General features: G+C 37.7%; 1 protein-coding gene across 11 annotated transcripts in view; it reads right to left on the reverse strand.

The window, feature by feature from the left end:
- PPFIA2 (PTPRF interacting protein alpha 2) overlaps nucleotides 1-22,825 on the reverse strand; it is a 351,100-nt gene that overhangs the window by 235,825 nt on the left and 92,450 nt on the right. The gene's annotated exons all lie outside the window — the stretch shown is intronic.

Consider the following 22,825-nt stretch of genomic DNA (forward strand, 5'->3'; position numbering starts at 1 on the left):
CTCATTTTCAGTCTGCATCTCTATTTACAAATACTTACCTCACATTACTAAGTATAAGGTTGAAATTTTATTCTGAGCCTTACAGTGTTTCACAAAGCTATCGACCTACAGCTTAGCTCATTAGCTATATACAGTATCTTCAAATAAAGTTATTTTTTAAGTTCAATAATACTTGTGAAAACCTGCTTTGAACATCCATTGCATTTTTTCTTCACACACAGATAATTTGAACTATGTGAAGATGTTAAAGTTATATTCAAAGAACTCGACACCTTTTAGCAACAAAAAAATAAGTGTTCCATTTACAAAAATTGAAAAGTAAGTTTTCAGTAAAGGGTAAAAAATGTAAAGTGGTCGGAAAACTAACTCTACATGTTCTGTCAAGCACTTTGTATTTTATTCATAAGATTTAAAAGACAGAGAAACCACTTAAGAAACAGCATTTTCAAAATGAAACTTGTCAGAAATCTAAAAGCCTGGTGAGTTGCCAGGCTGCCTCTGTTTTTTATTCTGTTTTATCTTAATGCTTTTAGCAACTGAAGATAATACAGCTTCTCAAGTAAAATGACTATGAAAGGAGTTGGTATAGATGCAGAGATGTCTGCCCGTTTAAATGCATATGTCAGTGTGGTGCATATCACAATAATCGTATTTTGTAAGGCAAAGAGAAAAAAATCTTCTTAGATCCTAGTTATATCTAACAATTTCTTATCATTATCATGATACTGCTTCCATAACATTTACTTAAAGTAAAAACTTAATGTCTGGAATATCTTCTTGAGACCTACATTTCGATTACAGATTATTCTCTCCTCTTTGAATTCTCTTCCAGAAGATCTAGATGCTGGTATTAGCAAAGGGGCCTCTCAACTGGTCAAAAGAAAGATACCAGATTGCTGGTAATCTGACTATACAATCTTTTGTTCTGAGCTGATACCTTCACCTTTATAAGCTACCTACCAAATGTGCGCTATTTCCTCACAGTGCAATGAAAAGTTTATTTTATGGTCACTTAAGATCATTTGCCCTGAAAGATGACAGAAATTTACCTCTTAGTTTCCTCATCAAATGCATAATTTGAAGAATTCATGTGCAAAATCCCATGTACATTTCTCCAATAGACAACTACTTTCACTACAAAATAACGGTGCCTATTAGCTTGATCTTCTCTTGCTTCAATTTTCACTTTTTAATCCACATTTCTACAAGGGATATAGGAAACTTAGTTCATCTTCCCATATCAGCATTTCCTAGACCTCAAGCTAATCCATTCCTAAAAAAAAAAAAAATTGTCAACATTTTTACAAAATGGTCAATACCAAAGTTAAACATAAGTGCTCTAGTGAAAGCCTCAGTAACGTCTTCCATGATTGCAATGCTACTGCTGTATTTTTACTCGCTAGTTCCCTATTTGTTCCTTAAGGAATGTATATCATCTTCTGGCTGCAGCCTGCCACTGGGAGCTCTTACTGGGATCACTGTTCACCATGACTTAGCTGCCTGTTATTTTGGAAGAATTACTGCTTTTCAAAATACTGTTCCCAATCTTTTTATCTGTTGATTTAGCTTTCCTGCTTAGGTAAAAGAATTTGCACTTAGGAAACCCACCACCAACAACAATAAAAATCCAACAACACCCCCTCCCCATGCATTTAAGTTTCAAGAAACACAACTCCCTAGCTACTCAGTATAGATCTGGAGAGAAGGCATGGCATCATACCTGTTGTTCTATCTCTCCACCAGCTTTTACCTCATTATGGAAATGCTTCCAGTGATGACTATTTTATTTTAGCTCACTGTGAAACTGACCAACACCATGTTCTTGCAGGACCCTCATAGAATCAGAACATAATTTTGATGTAACACTCAAACAGCTTGAAAACAATTGTGCAGAACAGTGGTGTTCTGAAAAACCTACAAGCAGCCTCCTCTCAGGAATTAGTTGGGGTATAGGTAAATTCAGTAAAGTATGATCTGATGAATGGTGGAATGTGTGTTCATGATTACAGAAAAAGACAGTCACATTTCAGAAAATCCAGCAGCCCCAAGCTGGGATTCAGCAATCTCCTCGAAACAAGGAACTGAAACCAGGTCTCCCAGGTCTTATCGAATGCCACAACCACTAAGCTGGGTATCAAGCAACACAGCCTGAAAGTAAGCAGAAAGTGGAAGAGAATAAAGGAAACTGAAGAGAACCAACAGGACAAATGGAGAAACAGGCCTATAGACCATGACCACAGATCAGCAGTAGAATTGCTCACAAAGGATGTATTCCCAATTCAAATACTTGCTCCAGGGTGTCTTCCAATGAATGATTTAATTATTACATGAAGTAGAAGAGTTGTAATGGAGGAAAAAATCTCCGCTATAAAAAGTAAACCAACATGTTTAAGAGTATGAGATGAGGCAATGCTCCTGAGATGGCTTTAGTTCCAATTACTTTTGAATGTATTACTTACCAAGCTCTGAATCTGTATTACATGTGTTATGTTGACTTTTCATTTTAATTACATGTCCCTCTCCAAAACTTTGTGTGGGTATAATTTCTTGTAAAAAACTGGTGTTCTTTTTCGATGTATAGCCTACTATCTTTTATAGTAGATACAAAAATATAAATATATGTTGACACATGTAGATATATATGTATTGAAAAATCATTAAGTTACACATTTAAAAAGGTGTGTATATATATTGTGTATGTATTCAATCAGACCATTATGCGAAGTACTTTGAAATCTGACTGCGGAGACAAGATGCACTTTTTAAAACTGACAAACACACTTAGCATTTTAATATGCTAGTGCTTGTGTGATATAGTTTCTCTTCAGAATATGTAGTGCAATAGAAAAGCAGATGTTTTGAGTTAAGATTTAAATCACCAACACTTATTAAATTAGATGAGTAATTATCCAGAAACATGGACTTTATATCACAAACTGTTCTCATTTCTGACTATCATGGAAAACCATGTTAAAGAAACATGCCTTCCTCCGGGAGCAGAGACAGCGTGTGATTTTCAGAACGTTAGAGCTTTGACATTAAACCTAGACCGCACCATTTTTACTTCACAGTCACAGAAACCCTACTAAGCTGCTAAAATCTATAATACTGTACTTCAACTGATGTTTCTTTAATATCTGCTGTCATAGACATCAATATAGGAGTATTATAGGATACATTATTCATCTGGCTAAAATTCCCTGAATTTGGTTTAAACTGAAAACTGGCAATGTTTAAAGAGCTCTGATCTCCAACTATTTGTGGCTGAAAAGATGTTAAACCTTTACCACAGTTCAGACAAAAGATATTCAAATTACATATCAAATTGCAGTGAATATCTACATTGCATCTAATTGTTCACATCCAAATTCATTTACAATTCCTTTTACTCATTTAATGAAGTTCTACCAAAAGTATTTCCATTTTTCCATAAAAAAAGCAATGCAAAAAACATTTTCTCTGACAAGTTAATATACTTTAAAGAACACATAAAACTCATACATACCAAGTTTCAGAAACTAACCCTTCCCAACTCCTATAGCTCCCAGAAAGCAAAGTGGGAGGGAGAATTAAGGAAAGTGAAACATAGTACAAGGAAGTTTCTGCTCCCTTTCAGCCTTTTTGTACAAACAGAAAATACTTTTAGAATGAGAGACTTGTAGAAATAGATCAGTTTAATCTTATTGATAAGTGAAGTCTGTTACTCATCCTGTTTCTGTAATTAATAGCTGATTATCAACATTTTCCATCATTGTTCTTTGTATCTTGAATATTCAAATACCAATGTTTGTACAAGGAAGCACGTCCTACTACAGGAAGTACTGGTACCAAGTCAGTATGTACTTCTGAGCCCTAATTTATCTTCAAACAGAGATTTGTGTAACCCATGAAAGCAAGTACACTGTAGAACAAAGTATCTCGTTAGCTGTATAAACTGTATGCCAGCAATAGTAGAGGATAAAACATGTCCCAACAGGTGTATTCTGTGCAACGGCTTCCCTTTCAAGCACAAGTACAGTGACTGAAGTTTTGAGAAGAAATGCAAATATTAATGTAATTCCTTTTTGAAGTACCCTTGCTTTGTTGTGTATACTGGGACATTTTACCAAGTATTGCAATTAATTTCAAAAAAACAGAGTCAATATTGACCAATCAACTTCAAAATTTCATAACAATTTATCTTTTAAATGGCAAAATTCAGAATTCATTTTCTAACACTATCTCTATGTTATAACACATCATTAAAATTAAAATCACTGACTCAATGTCTAAGTGAGTTTATGAATACAGGAGCTAATCCAGTGTTCTACAACTTATCAAGTATGCAGTCCATAATCAACAATCACCAAATGCAACCACAATGCAAATAAGTCCAAAATGCTTGACTTTGCAATTTGTTTACTTGAGTAGAAGCAAAATTTCCCTTCCTTTTGTGCATTGTAGACAGGCAATTGTTGACCACAGCTAGGACTCTTGTGCAGCAGTGGCCTATAATATTCTGGTCATCACAGGTGTGAGAAATTTTCACGCTCTCAAGGCTTATTGATTAAATAGTTCTATACCTGATTCACTTTCCACATGGTTCAACAAAGCTGTGATGAAATATCCAAAGTTCCATTTTGTTTTTCTTAAAACACTTCAATTTCTCAGCACTGGATATGTGTTTTCTCTGAGTAACTTGACCACCAGTAAATCAAGGTTGTACACAGACAGAAGCTTATTAGGTAACTGAAATGAACCTGAGATAAATGCTGGGTTTTATTTATTTTTAAGTTGTGTTGGTGACAGTGACTCACTGAGTGAATCTAAAAAAGAAACTGAATGAAAACATAATGCTTCAACATAGAAAAGTGTTCTGCACATTGAGCATAATGTGAAAGTTAAAGGAGGAGAGGATAGCAGAGTTGAGGAATATGTAATGAAACAAACAAAAAAAAATTGAGGGAAGATTTATCTGTGTTACACTAAGTTGTATCTTACCTGATTTGAAAAGATACACGCTTTTCTCCATGACTTGGGCTTCAACTGCCAAAAGCACAGATACTTACTTATATTTAGTATACAACCTGTGTTGTCTGCCATTCACTTTTCATGCCAGGAATTACTATGTTTCTGTTTTGTGGCATAACTAGATATTTCATGAAAAAGTCTAGAGGCTCTTTGCAATTAAAGATACTTTTTAATGTAGAATCATAGCAGTGACTGCATTTTGGAGTATTTTCAATAAAATTCCAGTCAAATCTAACATTAACTTGTGATGAATCAAGAACAAAAAATTTGAAACTAATGTCATCCCAGATGTTGCAAAGAAATAATGAAAACAGCTTGTTATTTCACCCTGCGTCATATCACTTAGGTATCACTTTTGTTATTTACATCCCTTCAGTTGCTTATATTGTAACATTATACACAGTGGTTTACACTGCACTTGGCAAAATAAGCTTTGTTTCTTACCAGTAAATGTAGAATCTAAATCACATCAATTACTGCAAAGGATCACAGTACATTAAAGATGAGAGAAGTTATGAAAGTACATAGGAGAGGATAATCATTGTCTATGTATCATCCTCAGCAGAGAGGTTTTTTTCTTTTTAAATGAACATCTTATGTTATGAGGTTAAAAACAGCATGAGGGCCTACGATGGAGAAACAAAAGAAGATACACATTTGAGATAATGTGTTCAAGCACTACAATTTAGCGCAGCACACTATGAATAGGCATCCTCTCTAACCTGCCTCTCCTGCCTTCAAAAAAGATTTTTTTCTTCCTGACAGCATTGTTTTATTCATTTTCACTCCTTCCATGTATTTTATATCTATTCTGCAGTCTTTACATACAGTGAGATGTATCCTGTTCTACAAGTATAAAAACTATTCAGAGAATAAACTACTAATGAAAATGAGTAGCAGAATTATATCTAGACAATAAAGGTTGTCAGGAAAGCTTGTACCAAGGCAACCGTCTTTGTCATTTATTTCTGCTCCATCTGGAAAATATCTTTTGTCTTAATGAGTGATGCAGGTTGCTAAACTGGTACTTTGACTAAGAACTTAAAGGTCTGAATCAAAAGCTAAAATTCACAACTGATTAGTCCTGTATTTTACATGGGAACTGTGAATACTCACTTGAGTAAGGGCTGTGGATATCAGTAGGCCTTTGCAGAAAAAGGTCTGTTTGTTTTCTGTCTCGATTAAAATTTCATAATACTTCCATAGTGTCTGAACTTATTTCTGATTGAAATGAACATAAACTGGAGGAACATGAATAACCAGAATAAAATCCATAAAACTGCATAATCATGCCTTCTTTTACATTGTGCAAGAATTCAAATATCACTGACACTAATAAAATTCCCAGAAGTAGATTTACCCTAGTACCTTTTCTGTTCTGAAGCTAAGTAGAGCAATGATTCTGAATTGGTTTACAACCCTTGGAATTGGAATCTCCTTAAGGACTGTTAAAGACAACAGTATTTGCAGTCATACTTCCAAAAGCAGTAATTAATTAGGTTGTTTAACTGAAGACATCTTTCCTCTAATTTTCAAGGATGGTCAGTCTTTGAACAGCCTTCCTAAGTCACTTCATCCCTGCTGATGCTATTATATGCCATTTTGAACATCAGGTCTCACTGTTGTACATGTAACAGGACAACTACTTGGAGTAACTGACCAAGTCTGAATATGTCAGACCTGTTGCTCCAGCTCTATTCACAAAATGTAGTCTTCTACAGATGATGCAAACCTTCTAACACTTTTTTTTTTCTAGAAGTACATACCACAAATCAATAATAACATATTAGCTTGAAAAGACTGCAAGACTTTGCTATAGTGCACATCTCTTCATTGTCATACATACAGCCTTACAGAGATAAGCAGTGATGGCAGAAAGCAGAAACAGTGTCCCTTCTAAAAATGTACCCTATTTCCTCTGCAGTTGTCCTTAACCTCTTGATGCCATTTTCCCTTTCAAAAGTCAGTGGGAGTGTTTGTGTAGTGATGCGGTCTAAAAATCATCTTTCCAACACAGAAAAGATATGGGATTATAAAACAAAACAGTCAATACTGTCCTGAGGGCAAATGGCTGTTCCAGCTCTTGACTCAGCAAACTTTCATTTCCCCTTACAAGCTATTATAAAAATACAGAATGATCCAGCAACTGCATACCCATTTAGTAGAAGCAAACGTTGCATTTTTCTGGGAAGAAAATTATGATATACAAATACAGCTGAAAGATACTTTTCCAGTGTTAGGAAATGTGAATTCAAATAAAAATATTTTTTTTTTCCTTCGTAATTCAGACTTGGGTAATCATACAATGTGCTGTGCTGATTAATGCTGATTTAATATTGGTTTTCAATTACTGTATTTATCTTTCTGAAAACTTTGACAGAAAAGTTGAAAGGCAACAACATAAAAACACCATTTTCTGAATCTTTGGGCTAAATGGCTTCAAAGCATGCTAAATCTTAAAAAAAATCCTAAGTCTTAATCTTAGTAGCCACCTTTATTCTTTATTAAACATGTTTTTTGGAAAAAAAAAATGGGACTGATATTAAGTAACATAGTATTTATAAGACATAGAAAAAACAAAAGTATTTTTATTCCTTTTCCGCACTCAGTCTAGATGACAAAAAAAGGGGGAAAAAATACCTTTCTATAATCATCATGCAATTGACTAAGCAGCATTATTCACGATATATCTTGCCATATGTCTAAAAAGTGCCATAAACCTATAAGCAGTGTAATATATATGTTCTTAACATTCTTATGGCTTAAGCCATATCTCCAGCTAGAAAATTAAGATGAAGATGGATCAATACTTAAGAAATGTGTGTGCCAATAACTGAAGAAAGAACTGTCATTATTAAAGATCACAGTCTAAAAACATACACTCGGACTGGACGGTCAGGAAAAATAGATACTTGACAAAAGCATAAAAATGTAGTCAAACCTAAATTAAACACTGTGGTACTGACACAGTGCAGCTCTCATCTTCAAACAGAATCTTGTCCCTTCTGCATGGTAGCAGATGACTACTGCCAGGTGTTCTGTGCTCATAGCTCATTCTGAAAATAGTGAAAGCTTAGCGGTAAGACTATAAAGATGCTAGATCAAACGAAGAGTATTATTCATGGACAGAGAGCCTCAGGTGGAGAGATACCAGGCAGAAAGCTGAGAATTATGTGGCTGCTGTCAAGCAAGGACTACATCCCCACATCGAAAGCTCCTAACCAATGTATGTAAGGTAGCTTTTCCATGTCTTTCTTTCAAGGAAGCAATGGCAGGAATGAACATCAGCATCTTCTGGTGGGCTTTATTTGAGCACAAGTGCCAGTTTGTGTGTTACTGCAGGCTCCCTTTAAAGTCAATAGACAGGCACTTTCAAGGGGCACTGCTTCTGACCTATTTTAGATGTCTATTTTAGTTTGAAATGAATCACACCACAGAGGTGGGAGGCAATAAAGACAGCAATGCCTACACTGTAGGTGTCTGAAGTTAGGTGCAGTGAATCCTACCCTGGGAGCATGAACTGAATGTTAAACAAGTCATCAAAATATGACAAGAAAATATTATGATCAAGGACAAAAAGCCCCACCACTGGTTAAGTACACCTGAGGGAAATTTACTATATTAGAAATCACTATTCCTATAACTATGTGAAACAAAAAAAAACAAACAACAAAAACCCAAACCTGAAAATGGCTTGTTGTACTTTCCTAAAATAAATGATGTGAAAAGCAACATTCACAGCAACAAATTCACAGTCTTAGCCAGATTCAGCCTGCTGTTATAATCACATGCAAGATTAACATTCTAGACTAAGATATAGAACATTACAGAGCATGGCAAAATTAACTGCAAAATTACGCACGTTTTTTAAAAGGAGATAATGTGACACAAACAAATCACATCTACAAGGTTAACTAACATAGCAACATCAGGCCAGGCAGTTCCTAATTCCTAGGACTATATCTGTGCTTATTTCATGTTCACTGTGCTTATTTAATGTTCATATAATGAACTTCAGATGTATATAAAATATATGGACCTACGGCTAATACAAGAGTAAAATCACAGTATTTGTCATATGTAGAAAATTTTCCTAATTGAAGTGCATTAGGAAGAATTTGCACTTGGGAAAAAAAAATGGTGCAAGCCAACCACAGATTTAACTTGTATTAACCATATAAAAGTTTAGTCCTTCCTGAGTCTGACATAGTATGTATTCTTAACAGTATCTTATGGGAAAGACCCATGGAAAAATAATACACAGAATATAATTTGACTTCATCAGTTTTAAATGTTTTCATCTCACCTCCACTCACTGGCCTCTATTCTGTTAAGAAAATAGATATATTTGGTGCAGCTCCTCTAGAGCAGTTACATTTTACTTAAATATGTTGTGGTTTATTTCTTCTTTAACCAAACAATGCTAATCCTGCCAGCCTCTCTTCACTTAAAAATTCCTTCTTATCCCTAATTACTTTCACTATCTGTGTCTACATGTCCAGATAGCAGCTTACCATGACAGAATATGTCTTGCTCCTTCTCCATACATCCAGATGGAAATCAAAAGAAAACATTTTATCTTACTCCTACTCCCATCCATTTATCAACAGTTCAAACCTTCTAGTTGACACACGGAAAACAGCACTGAAATTGCAGTAACAGTGGTTTGCTGAGATTGAACAACATTGCACCTCAGAGTAAACAGGTGGCATACAAACCAAGTTAGACAAGCACAAACACAAACTGTAACTGAAAGCTTTCGGACACTGACCATGAAAGTAGATTCAGTAAACGACAGTTTTCTACGATTGCACTCCCTTTTTGACTGAAAAAACTAAAATACCCATGGATGCGGTTTGACAGACAAGCAAGATAGAACAGTTGGGAAAATAAATCAGAGATGAGTCAACAATTTAAATAAAACTTGTGATTTTATTTTTTTAAAAATTCCAAATGACTCATTCATGAATATCTCCCCATAATTTTCCACTACATACACTCCGCCTCATAATATTTGAACAGATGAACTTGGTTTCTGTTCAAGCTAAACAAGGTATTTTATTGCTTCATATGTCTCTGAACTGTTCACATATTAACTGGTGAACTTTTCATTTGCTTTACAAGAATTTTGAAAAATTCTTCATAATTTCTGCAATTTCATTTCTGCAATTAATGCATCTAAAAGGTAAAATGGTAAACAGTTATTAGAGAACAAATTGTCCATTGTGGAACACTGAATGTTAGATTAAAAATGCCATGTTATACCAAGCTGCATCGTTAAAAATTCTCCTTTTTCATGAGGGCTAAAAATAAGCTTTTATGATTATCAGTAACTTTCAACAAGCACAAATCTGATTCATGGAAACCCTTTCACAGACTCTTTTTTCAGCTCAGTTGTTTCTTTCTTCAGTTCAGACAAAGATCAACCTCCTAATCAATCCCATCCAAAAAATTACTTTGTTTCACTGTTACAGCACATTTCTGGTGCTGCTCACTGAGTCACTGGAGACATTAACTGGGCAAGAAAGAGGCAGGCATAACCTGTCAAAGCTAAAACAGAAGAGGTAGCAAAGTTGGTATGGAGGCTGTGAAATCTTTAGAGGGGAAAGGAAAGCTCTATTTATAGCAGTAAACTAAATGTGCTTGGGAAAGTTCCCAATCGTTGTGGCCAGCTGGCACAGAAGAGTACACAAATATGCTAGTCAACACTGAAGTGTCCAAAGAGGCTGCATGCAAACTGCTTACTGGGAATGGTCCCTGCAACAGCCCTGTTCCCACACCATACTTAGGAATCGCCTGGGAAAAGTGTAAATCTGTGAATGAAAAGAGTGCCAGGTTCTGCGCCAGCAGATTATTACTACAGATGATTGTGTTTGACCATCCACAAACATTTCCCAGTACTCTTTGATTTACTAGCGTATAAACATACCAAGCCTTTCCAGAAGGTTTAAAGTTACGGCATATAATAAAAGATTTCATGCATTTCCAGTCTTGCTGTTGAAAAACATTTGGTGTTTATGGTAATATTTAAAGATCGGATATGAATGAGCAACATCAATCAGTTATTTCTAATACTTCAATCAAGATAAATCATACTGGATGCAATGTAGTAGTTGCATTTCTGACTGAAGAATACAACATTGTAACTGGGGAGATAATGCAGATTAGTACCACATAGATGATGGATATCTTTAATTCACTTAGTTATCCCTAGCTGTTGATGTAAAACAGCATGTGCTCTGCCTGTGTTGTCTATAGAAGATCACCGGTTCCTGGCAGCTGTGCTGCCAACTCTTCAAGGCTCTTTATGTGCAAGTCATCTGGATCAAACATGGCACAAGTTAATTATCTAGACATATTGCAATCATATCTCCTCAAAACAGAGCGCACATAGTCTGAAATAAAGCCTGAAAGAATGGGGAGGTGTAAGTTGTCAAAACTTTGCAATTTTTTATATGCTTATCCATGCAGAATATTTGGAAGACACTACAGTTAATGAAACAGCATATGAAAGGTGACTCAAGATTCAGGTATGAGTTTACCACAAGCAGCAAACAAGGAGAAACACACACAGAGGTCTCAAACTAGAGCACAAAGCACATAATGCGTACTATGCAGTTAAAAAGCACATGAGAAACATAACAGAAATACAGAAAACGCAAAGGGACAAAACCCAACAGACAGGCAGGAGAAAAAAACAAATCAAACCAATACAATGCAAGGTATATAGGAGCTGTCAAGAGCACAGAAAATATTTTGTATTTCAAGCAAGTACTTAGAAACTAATATATCCTAGTAATCTTCAAAAATGAGAAGATAAAGCAGGAAAGAATACAAATTAAAAAGATAATACAATATTTTTCCGGTTAAAGAGAAAACCTGTTTTCAAAGAACCCACAAGAAAAGCCAAATGTATAAAGATACAAATAAAACATTGCACAATGTTTACATGTGCCTTGTAATCAGATGTCAGAACTCAAGTGAATAAAGTTAATGATAGAAAAATAAAATTGGCCAAAGGAAGACTATGTCTTAAAAGTATCTTGAAGTCAGATGCAAATTTCAGTCCTAAAATAGGAGAACAGTTGTTCAGTGTGGAAAATAACTGATCATGGAGAATACTCAACTTTTTTAATGTAAATTACATGTAATTTATACAAAAATGTGCATGGTCTAGCCAAGAGGGATCATGTCACAAGCACACATTCCTAGAAAAGCTAAGTATTAGCAATATTAAAAAAGGATGACATAAAGCTGCTAAAACATGAGAAGAGCATGCTAAAAATAAAAAAGGAAAAAATAACAAAAAACTTGAAAACTATGCCACAACAGTTGCATAAGGTACTAAAGAAACGGCTGAAAAATGTGTATCATATATCATCATGTAATGATCCAAAGCCAAGCCAAAGAGCAACATACCCAACTTCCTGGGCTGGTGGTAGTTTGGTTGATTTTTAAGGTGTTTGGCTCAGTTTTAAGATGTTTGATCTTATTCTTAGGGAATGAGACTTTTCTTGAAATAAAGGAGCAGAATTACTATATGTGATAAAAACATTTCACATTTTTTTCAGGTCAAGAAGGTGAAAGATGTTCCTATTCAAGGCATCCTTTGAAAACTACTAATTCTTTCAGAATATGTTTGGGTCAAGAAATAGCACTTCTTACGTCATAGACAGTAGAAATAGCCCTGCAGAAGCAGAAGTCTATTGCATTCCTTGGGAAGGACAGAAGGGCTTGCAGGACACAGCCATACATATAAACTACATTCTAACGTTTAAATTCCAAGGTTTGCTACCGTCTTCCATAAAAGATTCTACATAGGATCACAGAATCATTTAGATTGGAAAAGACCCTTGAGTCCAACCATACACCTAACATTGCCAGGCCCACTAATAAACCATGTCCCTAAGTGCCACATCTACACGCCTTTTAAATAGCCCCAGGGATGGTGATTCCTCCACATCCCTGGGCAGCCTGTTCCAATGCTTGACAACCCTTTCGGTGAAGAAATTTTTACTAATATCCAATCTAAAACTCCCCCGGCACAACTTCAGGCCATTTCCTCTCATTCCATCACTTGTTACTTGGGAGAAGAGACTGATACCCACCTCAATAAAAACCTCCTTTCACCTCTTACGCTGTAGAGAGCAGTAAGATCCCCGCTGAGCCTCCTCCTCTCTAGGCTAAACAACCCCAGTTCCCTCAGCCGCTCCTCATAAGACTTGCCCTCTAAACCCCTCACCAGCTTCGTTGCCCTTCTCTGGACATGCTCCAGCACCTCAATGCCTTTCTTGTAGTGAGGAGCCCAAAACTGAACACAGTTTTTGAGGTGCAGCCTCACCAGTGCTGAGTACAGGGGGACAATCACTTCCCAAGTCCTGCTGGCCACACTGTTTTGGATACAAGCCAGGATGCTGTTGGCCTTCTTGGCCACCTGGGCACACTGCTGGCTCATATTCAGCCATTGTTGTCCAGCACCCCCAGGTCCTTTTCCACCAGGCAGCTTTCCAGCCACCCTTCCCCAAGTCTGTAGTGTTGCACCGGGTTGTTGTGACCCAAGAGCAGGACCCGGCACTGCTCCTTGTAGAACCCCATACAATTGGCCTCGGCCCAGTGGTCCAGCCTGTCTGTGTTTTCCTTCTGATAATTTTTATCCTTTTATGTATTCTATTTTAAGCATCAAATCCATGTGATATGGAGGTATTTATTACCTTATGGAAATAAAAAAGCAGCAGTTGCATAATGCTTTTAGGTTGGCTTGTTTTCTTGACCTGTCAGGACAAATCTTCATGAAAAGTTTCTAAATTGAATGTATTTCCAGACTTTTTAAAATTTCCTAAGATTTAGCATAACGAACTACTCTGGATAATGACACTCCTTTGTGGTCTGATATCTTTTGTTTTCTCCCGACAGGGTTTAAAAAATATTTTACATATTTTAAATTTAATGTAAAATATTTAAAATTCACCATTCTGATGGTGCGCTCTGAATGAAAAGGTATTCAATTGCATAAGACCTGGTCTTACAATTAACTTGGTCTTGCTAACACCCACCCAGAAAAGTCTGTATTTCTCTATTTTGTCATTGCATCTCAATCATTCAAAGTCTCGGTTCTTCTGTACAACTTGAGATGAGGCTGTTTTTAAGTTTCCAGTACATATCAGTAATTCAAATTGAGTGACATTGGCAAATTGCAGCAAATAATGCCAGTTAATTTTACATCCAACATGACATACCTACACAACTTTTTTCAGCTATTTCAGTATTATATCACCAAAGAAATTCTGACATTCTTACTGGGAGTTCTTGAGACCTGCAAACCTTAGATGATGTCAAGAGTTAAGAACAGAGAGCATGTGTCAAGACCAGCTCTTGACTGCCTGTTAAGACTTATGTTTGTGTGACCAAAATCACACAAGTAGTCTAGCAGAAGCAGCAGGGCATTCAACTGTTTTAGCCAGAAAGCAGCCTTTCTGTCATTCTGCTCTCTTGCCATGCTCCACCATCTGAATAGCTGTACTCAGTGGCACAGCAGAGTCCAAAAGACAACATACTCCTCCACCAAGTGTTCCTGATTTAATCACCACAGTACAGATCGTATTGAATCTTGCAGACAGAAGTACTGCATAAAACTGTAGGCATCTCTGCTTGCAGAAGTTGAGGGGTTTTTTAACTTAATTTCTTTTTTCAGTCTGCTTGTTTCACAAATGATTTCACCCTTCAGCAATATGCAGCTACAAGCAGCTGACTCTGGAGAAGCAATTTTTAATTAAAACCTGTTTTTTTCTCCCCCTTTTGTTTCAGTTAATGATTGCCAGGAGGTGTTGCTAACCACAGGCCCCTTCAATACATGCTGAGCATCCTCATCATTCTATCACCTTCCACAGAAATGATGGGTGCTCGGCACCTATGATAAGTGAGAGGACACAGGTATTCCTCTGGCAGCCAAGCTGTGCTAAATGTAAAGTGTTCACTGATAAGTTCCTATTTTGTAATCAGTTCGTCATTAAAAGAAAGAACTTCCAGTAGTGAATAATATTGTCCTAAAAATCTATAGGTACAGAACAAAAAGTTCTGCGTCAGTTATAACGGTAAACAACTTCTGACAGGATGTTCATGATGTAACGGTTTTCAATATTTCCTAAATCAAGTCTTTATAGCTGTAATACATATGAATTCATAATAATTTACTTCATGATTGGCTGGGAATTTAGGACCTGAGTTTCAGCTAGGATAATGTAGCTAAATTCAGGGCACTGAAAGTTTTTGCTCATTCATGTAAGAAAAGATCAATTAACTACAACATCTTTAAAAATGCTGCTGTCAAAACTACACCGGACTTTTTCCACCAGAAGAGTTATTTTCAACATTAATGTTTTTGTTGTATAGATTTGGTAGATTATACAATGCAAGTCTTCTGGTTTAGGCATTGATAAACATGGGGTTTCTTTCTTCTGCTAATCATCTTCTCCAGGATTTAGTGAACTGGATTTTACAGAAACAGTAAAAAAAATACCACCTTCATTAAAATGTAGTTTGCTCAGATTTCATTCGATGTTTTGTTCTGAAGATGGCAGAACACAGAAGTTGTGCCTATGGCTCTTCAGACATGTTACTACCCACAGAAAAGTCCAAAATGGTACAGCTCTGTGCAGCCCTTTCTGCTCTGTAGACTGTGATACATCAGCCCTGGAAGCATCACAGAGAAAAGTACTAAGAAAGTGTCACAGCACTCTCCAAACTATCAAGCTGCAACAAGGTCTTTTACCATCTCATACCAGCATACTCATCATACCAGTCACTCTGCTGCCTTCTCCTCATCTCACCTCATACAGGACATGTGTTCTCTCTCCTCTTGCTTCTTCCTTGGCTGCCCTCTCATTGGCTCTCAACCCCTTAACAGAACCAGCCACAGCTGCACCTTATCTACATTGATCAACCCATGGCCCCTGAAGCCAGCCCACAGCTGTATATTATCAATGCTAATTAACCCAGCTTCATTCCTCTACAAGAAATTACTGCAGTTGATACACAAAATACCACACACACACGCGCACACTCTCTCTCTGAACACTACAACTAGCAAATGCACCCCATAATAAATTATAATAAACTAGGCTACATTTAACAAATGTTATGCTCTATAAGTCCATTTCAAAACTGTTACAAAGCAAAGGCTGCCTCAAGAACAGTGTTTCTGCTGACAGAATATTGGTCAAAGATATCGTAAAGATGACATAAGGAAAAAAATGGCTTAGACTGAGAGATGAGGAGCTTTTTCCATGAAACCAGGCTACATAAACAAAAGGATGAAGGAATAACAGTGAACTAACTACACAGTTACCACTAAAAAAAAAAACCCCTTCAGCTACCATTCAAGTGAGAACTTATCCCTCTTGCATTGGGTTTTCCTTGCAATTCAGTATAGAGCACCTTAATGTACATATAGGTGTTTAAAGGAATTGTCTGGCACAATGAATGTTAAGAAGCTGTATCTTTTTCTATTTCAGCTAATAAAAGTGGTAGCAGAGGGAGTCTTTTTCTATACTATTGAAGCAGCAGAGGGCGGCGGGGTTTGTGGAGCAGCACGTGAGTACAACAGCACTGTGTGGGGTGAATAGCTGCCCCTCCCAAGGTTCCAGCCAAAAATCCAGAATACTTTTTTGTTTCTTGTTGCTGAAAGATGACATCATGGGAAAAGAAAGCTTAAAGTTTTGGCTTCTGTGCTGATGCAAATTTTGTGTCACACTCTTTACAAATATTTAAATACAATTCTGTCCCCTATGTCTTGCACTGGGTTTCTACCACTTGAGGCATTTTAAAAATCAGCCTTTTCTGATTTTGCAGTGTTGAAAATGCCTTCAGAAAGATGCGGATGTGTCTTCAGAAAGAAAGGAAGGAAAACAAAGCAAAAAACAAGGAAAAAGGAAGATACTTTAAAGGAATTCACCCTTTGTGAAAGATGCAGCATCCCCACTGCATTGGGGTTGTTTCTGAAAGAAAACTAATTATGCCCATATGACTTGCAATTACAGATACAAGCAGAACACATGTGGGTATCAAACTATTCATGCAGAAATAACCTGTGAATCATCCTACCAAAGGTCACATCAATTGCATACTGGCTTTTAAATAGAGGTATTAGGAAATTCTTAGTGAGCTGCTGATATACTTAAAAAGAAGAAAAAAACCCCAAACCTCTACAGTTCAACCAATTATTTTAAAATATTTATTGTCATACAGGTAATTTATTGCAGAAGGTTTAATGCCAGGCTAATCTCTGCTCAGTATCATGGTTTTCCAAGTACAGTAAACAGGCAGACCATGCTATGTATCTGAGATTAGAAAGTGGCCCCTCAGTCACTAAGTAGGCTTTTCTTTAAGTATATGCATATCCTATTTAAAACTTAGGGCCCACTTTCTAATCACTGTCAAGCAGGATGCAGTTAACGGGTATCTACAAACATCTAACATCACAATACATGTGAATCAGGTGATTTCTCAAATATGCAGCAATATATGTCACAAATCTAACACGGACTTAGGCACTAAATCTTTAGGGTAAGAACAGCCAAGTTGACACTGGTGCGCTAGAGGCCTGTTTTCATTTTAATGAACATGGAAATGAGGAATTATGGGCACGATTCATTTTCTTCCTGGCAAGTGCTACTCGTTAAATGGCACGAAGAAAACAGACATCTTCCTAGCAAAATACAGCATCTTATGCAAGATTTAAACCTAAAGTGACCATCGATAAACTGTAAGATATAGATATATGATAGACATTATAAGGCATTATTTCTAGCTAAAGCACGAAAGCAACCCATTCGTTTTCAGGCCTGAGAAGCCGAAAGGCTGACTGCTCTGAAATCGGCCGCACGCCCCAAACGGCAGCACCACGAACGGCGACAGCCGCGCCGAGCCCGATCCCCTTCCAGCGGCTGCCACCTGCTGTCAGGCAGGACGCAGTGGCACCGCACCGCACGGCACGGCACCGCACCGCACGGCACCGCACGGCACGGCACGGCACCGCACCGCACCGCACCGCACGGCACCGCACCGCACCGCACGGCACCGCACCGCACGGCACGGCACCGCACGGCACGGCACCGCCCGCCGCCTGCGAGCGCTGCCGCTGGGGGGCGGCTGCTGGTGGGGCAGCTGGTGGGGTGCTGCTGCTGCTGGGGGGTTGTTGCTGTTATGGGGGGCACGAGTGCTGGCGGGGTGCTGCTCTGCGCTGCTCGACTGCGCTGGGTCTTCTCCCAGACTTCCACAGCAGGGGGGAGATCTTTTAAGGATGTTTTTTCAGGTCATCAGTAAATGAAAAAGGGGTTGAGAGAAATGGAGAGAGATTAATTTTGGGGAGATGTAAAGTCTTTCATTGGAACCAGGATAATGTTGGAAAAAATTACGTATCTTGGGGCTTCTCCACCGGTCGTGCTTCTTGGAAAAGGAATCTATGCACAGCTTAGAGATGGGCACTTGTTATATAATGCAGATTTTTCAAACCATAATTGTTGGTGGTGATCACTGAAACAGGAAAAAGTTAAGAATATGTGTCCCGACTCATTGGTATCAGCATGGCAGCTTTATATTAACTATTAAAGCTTTAACTCAGTCACTGGTCCATTACTGTTTCATTATTACTTTAATGAAGAGGTGATAAATACAAACTACATACAAACTAAAACTTTTCTTCAAGCTGTATCTTAATTTCTTTTTGCCAAAAAGGCATGCCAACATTTTAGTTAATTCAAATTCATAGTCCTTCCATAGCTAATGCACACAGTTATAATAAGTTTAGAAACCCTTTGTGTTATGTATAGCTTAAAATTAGTGATAAACAGTACTAATGGAAGCAGAAGGCAATTACAGAGGAAGTAAATCAGAGGTCCTTTGAAGTGTTATGCCTGTTACCACAATTAAATAGGTTTGTTGCCTCATTCAAGCAAAAAGGCAGTAAGGTAAAATGTAAACTATTTTTAATACATACATAAAATGTTTAATTTAGAAAAATATGGGACATAATTTTAGATTATTGTTTTCTTAATTTCTGTATATTTTAAAGTTTGGTCAAAAGGCCAAACATTAACTCATGATAATTCTCTACAGAGGTTCAGTTTTGCAAACATCTTTGCAGAGAAGCAACTTTTCCCAGCAGTAGTCTATAGTACATACTTTAGGTAAAGGTTTAAGATAAGCCAAAATCACTGATAGTTAGGAATACCAAGTACTTCTCATAAATTTTCCTTAGTTTGTTGTGAGACTACTGAACTCATTAAAAAAGCAACTATAAATTATAGTCTTACTGGAAAGAGTTTTAAAGCTCACCTCAGTGGGACAAGTATTCGTAACCCCTGTGAAAAAATTGTACAGAATGATATGTGCTTCTGTTTCATGCAATATACACAGTAAAAAAGACATAATCATGTCTGTTCTCTAGAGGTAGTACCATGTTACTTGTATATGACAGTGCTATAAAGTGCAATGAGACTGAAAGTTTCTCAGAATTGTCCCTGCATTAGGAGTATGTTTCAAAAATTCTCTCTTTGCAGGAAAGATCAGTGCTGACATTTCCTGTTGAATTTCTTACTGTGGAATTATTCAATCACAGAGTATCAAAATATGCAGACTCTGCCATTTGCTGCCATCAATCTTGATTCCTATATCCCTACAGTAACCTTAAGCAAAATGATGGACTGGTGATGTGGCAGAAAGTTTTCTCCTCTGCAAGTGGGTGGCAAAATACAATGAGACCGCATGAGAAGGAAAGCAAATGTGGGTGGGAGTCACCTTTTCTCCGAGTCATGGGATCAAATGGAGCATGACCAGCTTGGCGCAGGAGGGGGATCCGTCACAGCACCCAACCAGGCCAAACAGAACTGAGCAAACTTACAGCAACCAGTAAGAAACACGAAGACCCCTACTTGAGAATGTTAAAAAAACAGAAGCAATGGGGATCTCTGAAACTGCATGATTTGTGTTAGATGCAGTTTCCTTAGACTTGTAGCTGTGTTGGAGCCAGAAGTAATCAACATGCATAAAACATGTACAGATGTGTTGTATTCTACATATATTCTTAAAGCTCTCAAATGCCCAGCTGCAATCACAGACTGCCTGCAGAAGAATAATCAGGGAAAAGAACTTGTGGGCACCACTGGAAAGCAAATGGATCTCATAACTAACTGTGATTTTAAAAAAATTGGGCAAAGACTGCTCTATACAAGAACGGGCAAAGTGAAGCTTATTGACTCAAGGTTCTAACAGGGAGAAGCAGTAGGCTGTGGCACCAGGGACCATGCTTGCCAGGGCTGGCAGGAATCTACAGAAATTTATCAAAGGTAATACACAGTATAGTAGGGAATCTGTGTTTTGTTGGCCACACAAAGAGTATGACTTAAATTTAAGCAGCTGATGACTGCTTTTTTTTTTTGTTCACCAAATAACAGACACCACCTTAATATTCACCTCATCAAAACACACCCGAAAGTTTGACCCAGCTTTTGGCAAGTAAAAATTTCCTTGAGCATATGTAAAAGTAAGTGCTTCATGTAGAATGTTTAAACATAGCTTTCTTGTCAGCTTGCATGTAATTGTTTTAATGGCCTCTTTGGACAAGTATGAATCCTGACAAATTACATAATACAGGGCCAGATTCTTGAAATGACTTTGATAAATAGAATAAATGGAAGCTGACAACTACTTTTGGTAGGAATGCATATTCCACAGTCTTTTATGGGTTTGAGTAACTCTACAAATCCAGGATCATTATAGAAACTCGAATTTTTTTATATTTGGGGAAGGAGGGGAACAAGAAAGAGTTTTCTTTCTAATTTTGTTTTTGTATATTTGCTGTGCACGCTGAAATCTCAATATTACGCAACATCTGCAGAATACATAAGAGAAAAAGACAACACAACAGAACAAACCTTCAAGCCGTCCTCTAAATAAGAAACAAGGAGGCACGGGAGAAAAAGCCCTCAGACAAAATAAAGATAAAATTACCTTCCTTCTGTCTCCAGCGGAGCTGTGGTTGCTAGATTCCGGGCACATGGATTTAGATGTGTGATTTCAGAAGCAGGCACCCATCACATATACAACCGAAAGAGAAAAAGCTGTTCCTAACACTAAGAAACTTTTCACACATCTTAAACATGAACATATGTGAGTAAAGGCAATGATTTTCTTAAACTATAGAAAGTGATATGTATACCTCTTAGGTTCAGGCTGTTGTTGGGGGGTGGGGCAGCCGAAAAAAGTGCTGAAGAAGGAAAACTGCCACTGAAGCCATAAGAAAAGACCCGGGCTGGGCGCAGGCCGGGTAGTTTCTCCTTTCTGAGGCCCTGAGGCCCTACTGTGCATGTGTTATAACACCCTCCATCTCAAAGGGAACAAAACCCTAAAGATAAAAACTATATATTGGCTAAGGGGGAGCACACATCCAATGTTGTTACACCTTTTTGTTGTTTCTAAATTGATAAAAAAGGCTTGGCTATTAAAGTTATCCATACAAAAAGCCTACCTGACTGCAAGCATATAAAATCTGGACTCAGAGAGCGCTCGATGGAGCTCCCTCTCAGCCAGCCTCAGCTTCCCGACCAGTGTCATGCTGCACTTTCCCTCTGAGCCAGTCTTATGTCTATTTAATTTACATTATTTATTTTACATAGTCGCTTGTAGCTTACTATGTTTTAACCAACTCTGTAGTCTATTTTTTTACCTTTCTGTGTGCTGCTTATTATAATACTGTCAAGGGTGATCAACATACGATCACTGCCTCCATTATATTAATAGGGATAGTGGTTTGCTTCTGGGCATTGATTTGTGGTGTTTATTAAAGTAATCACATTAATCACACGGTGAGTCCTAGTGTTTGGTTGCACCCCCGGGCCCATAACTGGTGAAGAGGATTCCCTGCTCTGAGTAGCAGGTGGGAAGCCTGTCAGGTCACAACAGAAAATTGGCGTAGTCAGCAGGATTGCCCTGGATAGAGTGCTATAAATTGTGCAGACACTGAATCCATTACTGGCAATCAAAAGGAAGATGTTAGGCAAAACCTCTATTTTAGTGCCACAACCACCTCATCAAGAGATTGATCCAGCCACCCCCAGCCCCTCGAATCTCTGAGGAACAGCTAGAATGCAAGGGTGTCCATCTCTTGCCAAATTTCCATAGGATGAAAGAGAGCTAATAGTGCTAATAAATTGTGGACTGGCATTGCTAAAGCGCGACTGGTGTATCCACCTCTACATAAAACCAGCACGGACTCGCCATACCCTGACTCCTGTGGTACCCAGGGTGAAGTCGGGAAAACTGGAAGTAGGACGAGCATGCCTCTAAGCAAACCCCTACAAAAATACATGTGTCAGCCCTTGGAGGAGGGGATGCTGTGGGCCAAAAATCATTGGACAAACCCCCATAACATTGTCAATAGGATAGAAGTGCTCCATAAGAGCAGAAAAAAAAAAAAGAAGGGCAAGGGAAAAGGGATAATTTGTGCCATTTTGGGAGCTTGTTTGTCATGTGCTCCTGAGGAACAGAAACTACCCCCTAACAACACAACATACAGAGACATATGTGCGGAATTAGATAAAATGAAACTATCACTGCTAGCAGAGGAACTCAGACAAGAAAAGCAAAGGTGTGAAAATCATAAGCTAGAAGCAGTCAGTTGTTGGACACAGACTGTAAGTCTGGAAACCACCAATAAGGCAGTAAGAAAAGAGTTAAGCACGGCACACAAGGAAAAGGAGGAATTAAGAATAGCCCTTGCTGCAGCCAAAAACAGAGAAAGGCAACTGCAGGACAAATTAAA

This window comes from Falco naumanni, chromosome 5, assembly GCF_017639655.2.
Source record: "Falco naumanni isolate bFalNau1 chromosome 5, bFalNau1.pat, whole genome shotgun sequence".
In the NCBI taxonomy this organism is placed as follows: Eukaryota; Metazoa; Chordata; class Aves; order Falconiformes; family Falconidae; genus Falco; species Falco naumanni.